The sequence below is a fragment of the Lycium ferocissimum genome, chromosome 6 (assembly GCF_029784015.1).
Source record: "Lycium ferocissimum isolate CSIRO_LF1 chromosome 6, AGI_CSIRO_Lferr_CH_V1, whole genome shotgun sequence".
NCBI lineage: Eukaryota > Viridiplantae > Streptophyta > Magnoliopsida > Solanales > Solanaceae > Lycium > Lycium ferocissimum.
The window spans coordinates 9,210,368-9,218,976 of NC_081347.1; the positions used below are offsets into that span (position 1 = coordinate 9,210,368).

The 8,609-nt window shown below is 38.1% G+C and overlaps 1 pseudogene; it reads right to left on the reverse strand.

Annotated features, from left to right (window-relative positions):
• Positions 1–7,239: 7,239 nt before the first annotated feature.
• Positions 7,240–8,609, reverse strand: part of LOC132061078 (pentatricopeptide repeat-containing protein At5g04780, mitochondrial-like) — a 4,015-nt pseudogene continuing 2,645 nt past the window's right edge.

The following is an 8,609-nucleotide window of genomic DNA, read 5'->3' on the forward strand; positions in this document are numbered from 1 at the left end:
CCTTGACCTTCCGCCGTACGTGCTTTGGCCTCTTTTGATCTCTTGACGAACCGCTCCTAACCTGCTTAAATGTCATTCTCGCCATTACGGTGACGAGGTAGTCCCCGTGCGGATTTCAACAAGCCATTGAATGACTCGTACATTTGTTGTCGGCATACCCCATCGCCTACCTTCATCCCGGTGTAATGTCCATTTGTCTTTATCAATTGCATTTAACTAGCCAAGGCTTCTCATTCGCTTTGCCTAATAATGTCCATCGCAGTTAAACTTCTTCTCCGATGCGTCGCAGCCGCCCACATCCAATTGCAAAGTGCCGGGATTCGATATGCCTTTTGGAAGTTTGCCTTCAAATGCCTTAAACAATAACGATGGTAGGCAAAGGGTAAGCCGTCTACCCCCCGCAAATTGAACATATTGTGCAATATGCCGCATTTCGTCTGATATCACACATATTCCCATACGATCCTTAATAACGTGTTGCCTTAAGTAGTCCAAAAACATACCCCACGTACTAATGCTCTCATTAGCCGCAATTGCAAAAGCTAGGGGAATATAGATCCATTTGCATCCATTCCAACCGCTATTAGCAAATTTTATGTCATACTTCATACTACGTGTTCCATCTATTGATATTACGGGTCGACAATGAGCAAACCCATCAATGCATGGTTTGAAGGCCCAAAAAATACAAAATCAAAAATATTACCGGCACACCGCAAGCTTCGATTTGAGCTTCATTCAACAACATGATCATGATTGAAGTGTTGTAGAGCGCGATCTTGGCAACATCTTGAAAGAGCCTCGATTGCCGAAGACTATTTCATGGCGCGCACGCCTACGCCAAAGATACGCCTTCCTCCTAATGCCGATTTTGTTATATACTTTCGTAGATGGCTCTACTGATCTTTAATAGAATTACCGAAAAAAATTTTGAAAATATCGGCATATAACGACGAACATTATATTAACCTGAAAAATAAAATAAACTTAGGCGAAGGGGATACCTTGGGTTTTCTCTAATGTCGCTAACTAATACACGCAGCAATCAAATTAGTATCTAGATTGCAATGATCATCCGGGAGGTCACCCGTATCACAAGTGTGCTTTGTGTAGAATTTTGAAATAGTCCACATCTTTTCGACGGTTCCTTACCACGAAGCATCCATTCGCAACCTTGATACTTTCGCTTGCGGACCAATCGCTAAAGTTTTCGTGTGGAATTGTCAACTTTAAACTCCTCATCCTGGATGCAATAAATCTTAACGACCGCTTTTCAGAACATTTTTTTCGAGTCGAAAATCATCCACTTTTCAATATGAGCCTTTTGTTTTACCGAGATCCACCGGCTCTTTCCACAAACTTCGTTTTCGAATATGATCATCATCCCTAGTAAGACAAAGGCGTCACGGGGCGATCTTGAAGATGATCCAAGATAGGGATCTCATCTAATGCCACTAAATCGGGAATTGGACTCTTGTCGTTGAGAAATTGGCTTGCGTCGAACCGAGTATTCGTCGTTCAAATGGTCGGGACCAGCTTCCTCCGTGTGCGACCGTTCATCATGTCTTGCAACGGTTACTTGATGTCGAGGATTATTCCAACCTCAATCTCATCGTCACTTTCCTCCGCATTAGGTATTTCCTCACTATCGGCCCAGGTGATATCCTTATATAATTTGGATAATTTGGATCATCCCATAGCACGCCTTTGCCTACAATTTACGCAACCACCATATTTTCCTACACAAGAAATTAGGGTGTTTTATTTCACCGTCGAATAACAATGATGTTAAAAAAAATAGATGTGCGATAGTAATCGGTGCCATAGAAACTTGAGGAAGGACCGTCGCTTTGAGTTGTTGGATAAGTGAGGATGTTCCAACTTTGATTCCATCACGTCGCAATTGAGGAAATAAAGTCGATATGATCCATATCGGTGTATAACCTAAATAATACAATCGACATGGTGGTAGCTTCGAGTGCCATTACACATCATCGTCATCATCGTCATCTATAATAATAATAATAATAATAATAATAATAATAATAATAATAATAATAATAAATAATAATAATAATAATAATTTAAAAAATGAATTTTTGAACATCGGGTTTGACTTAAACTATCCGGGCGTTTGGTAGTCAAAATTTTTCCCATAGGTACTCGTATCGGGGAAGGCGTTTTGAAATAGGTTTGGGGTGACTTGGCCTCGAATTACAGACGGGCTTCCCGACGAGGTATTTCGGGCTTCCGAGCTCCCAGCGGGCGAATCCAAGTCGATTAAATTCGGGGACCTTCTCTATATACATCAAGGACGCTTTTAAAGTTCGCATTCTCATAATCATAGTGCGCCTTCAAAAAAATCAGTCAACGATTCATCGTCTTAAATGTACCACTCGTCCATAACTAGTTACACCTGCGACGTAAACGACGTTGACATTTTAATTATATTTAGATCAAAATCACTTCTACTAACTTATAGTCTATTATACAAGGCTCGGGAGTGTTTTGAGAATTAAGTTAAGTGGAACTTAACATGGTATTTTGGGAAGAAATCATAGCGCAAATTATTTTCCTCGAATATAATTTTGTCCGTCCCGGTATCAAAGAAACTTTAATTCTTGAACATCTGCCATATTTTTTGAATAATTTAGGAGGAATACAAAACGCAAAAAACTAGATGAAACTTGAATTTTTTGCTTTTTTTGCGTTATACGAACTCGTATTTATAAGATTTGAAGTTTGAATATAGAACCAACGTATTTACGCAATATATGTTGTCTTCGCGTATTACGTCAAATCAAAATAAGTGTGAAAGATGTATAACGATGAAATAAATGCGTTATACTACATTCCATTAGAAGATAGTCGCAAAGAAGAATCGCGTTAATTTATCGTAATGCAGTATAACGCAAAGAATTTAATGTGTTATACCGTCATAACGCATTATTTTACCGCTTATACAATCGCACCATTGTCACCTCAATCACAAACGTAAAAACGCTACGATTCGAATCAAACTTTATATAATGTAATCGGACGAATAGTTGTTACCAACCACACAAACATTCCACACAAAATCGAGCTACTATGTCATTTTTTGATCAATTTAGAGATATTAGTCGTGTTATATCGTTCACTCCAGCAAACATATTTGGAAGCAACGGGTAGGATCCGGGAACTAGACGACGATGATTTTCATTACTCAAATAACTTAACGATAGATTCAATCGAGAATACAATAATAAAATGACAGAGGAGCGGGATTGGCGTGTTGTAGAGTAGGTCGCAAGATGGAGCACAAGTTAGTGTAGTAGGCTTAAACGCCCAAAAAAAACGTGCTATGTCAATGCCTCGCGAACTCCACGCAGTTTAATTTGCCTTAATCGTTTTCGCGTACAGAATAATCGGACGCAAATACGTTACCATAGGGTAGAATAAGGTATACGTGGTAGCACAAGATTTAGATCCAAGTGGGATTCGGACCGTGAAATGTCCGATGAACATTAATATTTTTCTTACAATAAGGTAAGTTAGGCAGTGTCATAAAGACCCCCCCCCCTCCCCAGTACTGGGGTTTGTAACTATATAAGTAGCCCTTTCTTTGTTATTAGACTACACCATATTCAATGTCGAGTAGTAGAAACTCAGCTTCGTCTTTACTCCTTCCAAAAGAACCAAATAGCAATGATGATAAGAGTTCAAATCATAGCGCTTTTTCGGCGATACAAAGGATTTCAAACAAGGGATGAGCTAAATCCCCACCTTTATGTAGCGTAAATGATGATTTCTCGCAAAGGTGAAATATTCGTATCCGCTAAAAATATTATCATGGGTTTACGCCGAGAATGGTCACATCGGCTGCCGAATCGTAACGTCTTGTTCGTGACTTGAAAAATCTCAACGCTCCAATACCAACAAGTGTACTCCTTAACCATGCCTCAAGTAGGTCCGTAAATCATGAACACGTAAAGGATTAGAAAAGAAAGTCAATGTATCGCTTTCGGTAAGACGATGTAGATTTACATGCTAAAGTTGGCCAAAAACAAGCATCATCAACCTAAGTAGAGAACTAACTCTACCGAAAAGAGCGTGTCTTAAGAAACCGCCAATATTTTCTCTCGAGGACGATATCGAGGACTCGTACTCCGACGATGATTAAGAATGTTGTGATTTAGTTTTAAGTTTAATATATCATCATGCTCTTAGGCATTAATTAGTATGTTAAGTATTTTCATCTACTCAAGAATGTCATGGATTTTAGTTTTAAGTTTAATATATCATTATGCTCTTATTAATGAATTAGTATGTTACGTATTTTCATCTACTCAAGATTATGAATGATGCAATTTAATTAAGTTTTTTTTTAGTATGAACGCTGCCATTTTGACTAACTTTTGATTAATTATTAATGAACAAGTTTAAGTATTCGTAAAGAACTTCAAGCTAATGTCACCGAGCTCTCGAACGAAAATGGCTGTCGAGCACTTTTCAACCTCTAAAACGGCCATATCCGAACTTTGCGTATCCTTGATGTATTGATCCTACCTAATTAATCGCACAAAAATAAGTAGGGTTCTATATAAAATATTGAAGTTTCGGGTCCCGAAGCATGATTAATCTATGGTCAAAGTACGTTAAAAAGTGTAACGAAAGAAGGGTTAACTAAAAGAGTTTAAAAAAAAAAAAAACAACAACAACAACACGATAGCGTTAGATGATCGTTCATCGCGCTATAGCAATCTAAACCGTCTCCGTTAACTACTTTAGCGCAGTAATTGGTATTTTCGTAACATTGTTTTTTGTTGGGGTATTTTGGTTGAAACTGTTTTTTTTGGGGGCATTTTGGTTCCGGGCTCCACTGAGGAGCAATGTAATATAGCTTCTCTGAGCCAAAAAATAACAGCTAGAAGAGCTACTATCCTAATTCTCCATCATATCCTTTTGTTCCACTTGCTAATGTTTTGCCGATAATTTAACAAGCATCCTGCAAATGAAATGTCCAAAATTCAGGAGGTAAATGAGCTGTGAGCCTTCGCGAGCCAACAATATTTCTTTATGTTCACCAACCAGGCTACCACCATTAACAGTCCAGTCACACTATCAGTTCTTGTTCGATCCAAAAGTAACAATGATCCCTCCTGCTGAGGTGGTCTGAGGTAAGTAATGTTATGATTCAACTTTCCAACTGAAAGTAGTCAGAGATCAGGAGCTGCGCAGCAAAAAGAATTTTCTTGGGCCTGGTTCCATTATCACAAAGTATACACTCTTGTTTTTCCGCAAGGACCATAAGATTATGACTCGGTGATTCATCTATTGATCATATTACAGGATAGCTTTTTGGTGACACTGATTTGCCACCACTGACCCTGTAAAACAGGTATATGAGCACCTTTGGAATCTAGTGGAGTTCTATAAAAAAAGGGTGAGGTGGTGGGTTTGGGGGGGGGGGTGTCATGACAAATGGACATATAACTAAACGTAAAAGTTCATGCAAGTAAAGGAAACGACTAGATTCTGCCTCTCCATCAAATCTTCAACATTGGAGAGGTTTTAAACTTAGAGATATTCTTTATACTTAAGTTATTAAATAGGTACTACATCAAATGAAAATATTTATAATCAAGTGGGATAGCCTTGTTTAGACAAAACTTATACAAAGTGGATTATGTTGGTTGTCTTCTGTGTTTCCTGATCAAGATGAAATTCCAAGACTCTAGCTTTCTTTACAAAAAAAACTCAGCTATTATGATCTTTTTGTCTCTCGTGACTACCATAATTCTTTCACGTTTAGTTTAGTAAAACAAGGGTTGTTTTAAATCCCATTTATATAGTAGGAACTAACAAAAGAGAAAGCTCTCCTAGTGTATCACCTTAGAAATTGGCCTAGGTCCTAATGCTATACACTCACAGGAAAATGGAATTCAAATATAATGGCATCATTTCTCTCTTTCATAAGTTCATATATTTGCTTTCATTAAAAGTTGAATGCCAAAACAAACTACCCTGCGCCACACCAGGATCATTATCCCAATTTTTTCCCTCTTTTGCTGTGTTTCACTCCTAATTTCTTTGAATATCTCTGTCATTTGCTGCTAAGAGGTATTACAAAAACTTCTACGCACAATGCAACAGGGAGGAATAGTCTTATTCCTTATAAAAAAAAAAAAAAAAAAAAAAAAAAAAAAGAAGAAGAAGAAGAAGATGTGTACCTATATGCAATCTCACTACATACAGTGTTCATGAGAAAGTTCGGAATTTCTTATGAGATTCAACTTAATCTAACAAAAGGCCGCATCTTGAGAATGGAGAGTGTGTTTGATTTTACAAAGTTGTGCACTAGAAACACACAGGTCAGTGGAGAACTTAAGTGTGGTTTGCCTGTCTAACCTCCTAGAACCTCAGAGGTAGATCCTTCCACTTTACCAGGCCGTATAATGCAGACATTGGACCGATCATTTCTTTCCTAAGCGCTAATACAACAAATGATAGCACACGTGCAGCTACTTTTCCAAACATTAGCCATCTAAATAAGAAATATGTAAGTTTTTGATAAGTAATACTAATAATAAGAATCACCAAGTACTAAGTGCTGGTTCTTGAGTTCCCTTATAAGTAAAAAGAGGGGGAATCCTCTGTATACAAAAAAAAAAATAAAAAAAATCACTATTTAAATAAGCTAAGTTATTTGGAAAAGAAAGCAAAACTGGCGTCACCAACTAGCTAAATTTTAGATCGGATAATTCAAGAATGAAAAGGATTCTCTGAAAGTAGAGAATAGTATCGTAAGAGAAAACAAAAGTCACTCACCTAACATAATTGTTGGCAAAAGGAATGACAGTCAGCAAGAGCATTCTGACCCCTCGCTGGATGTCATAAGAATTTAACTTCGTGGTGTTGTAAGACAGTAGCTGGTGGCCTTGCTCATCATCATTATGGGCAAGGCATTGCCCAGAGTCCAGCTATTTACATAGTTTGTGATCACATCAAATGCTCAGAGGAAAGGGATTTTCACCAGCTTTTTGTTGTACAGCCATCATGTTGAGATAACAGGCATTAAACTCAGCTTCCTGTTGTACAGCCATCGTGTTGAGATAACAGGTAATAAACTTCTCCGTGATATAATGGCTCTGATTTTTTATATATGTTGAGGTCTAAACAACCAGATTTGTAACTACTTTTTTCCACCTTTCCGAACCCAAAAAAAGAGGGATCTTAAAATCCAAGCAGTTACATTCTTTACCAAAATTCTCCACATGAACATGATCCATTAGTAAATGATGAAAACGATTAACATCTCTTACAATTATTTCCCTCCCTGTTACGTTTGAAGCAAACTTCATAAAAGAATGACAGTCCCCACAGATCCTGAGGTTCTTCATAATTCTTATAGGAGCACTTGAAGGCAAAACACATCAACCCATAAGTAAAAGCAAGCTTCTCACTATGATGCCTCAGAAGTTCATGCTTTTCTGCTCACTTCCCATCGTGCAAGTCGTGTTCAGTTTCACCTTTGTAACCTAACTTCTCCATACCTACCAACAATTCATCCAATCTTGGATAAACCTCCATAATGCTTGGATGATCTCTCTCCCGACCATGAAATGTGTGAACCTGTCTTTAATCTGTATCCAACTCTTGCCTCTTTCTTTCTTCGCTTCACTGTCTTTAAGAAGCTTTCTTGTTGATGCAACATCACCCCACCTTTCTTGAACATATATGTTTGAAAGCAAGACGTGGTTCCCAGCATTATTAGGCTCGGAGCTCAAACAGATGTTTAGCAGCAATTTCAGCCACCTCAACATTTCCATGGACCCTACAAGAGGCCAATACAGAACCCCACATGGAAGGAGTCATGACAAATGGCATATTTGCTATTAAATCCTTAGCTTCTTCAACCAGGCCTTTTCTACCAAGAATGTCAACCATACATGAATAATGATATACATTGAGATAAGTTGTGTTCTTTCTTCATCTTGTCGAAATACATCCGCCCCTTGTCAACAAGACCCATATGACCACAAGCAGATAGCACAGAGACATAAGTCAACTCACTCGGATCAAATCCGCGAACTGCATTTTCTCAAACAACGTCATAGCCTCTAAAAGACCAGGCATTTCTAGCCAAGCCAGAAATCATCGAATTCCATATCACATCATTCTTCACCTCAGCATTTGAAAAAAACAATATAGGCATCGTCAATACTTCCACACATCTTGCATATAAGTCCACAAGAGATGAAGCCACGTAAACATTGGCACCAAAACCAGTTTTCCACACTATACCATGCACTTCATTCCCTTCTAACAAATCCGCCATTGCAGCACAAGCCGATATAATAGAAGAAAGAGTAAACTGGTTATGCTCCGATCCTCAGTTCTGTAATCCTTGTCAGAAAACATTATAGCCTCCTCATATAGCTCATTTTGGACATACCCCTAGTTGACCATTGAACTCAAGTAACATCATTCCTCTCGGGCATTGAATTAAAAACCAAAAAGCATCCTTCATCAACCCACATTTAGCATAAACATCAAGCAAAGCAGTCGATACATAAACGTTCAATTCCCAAAATACCTTAAAAAGGGAAAAGCATGCAATTGTTTTC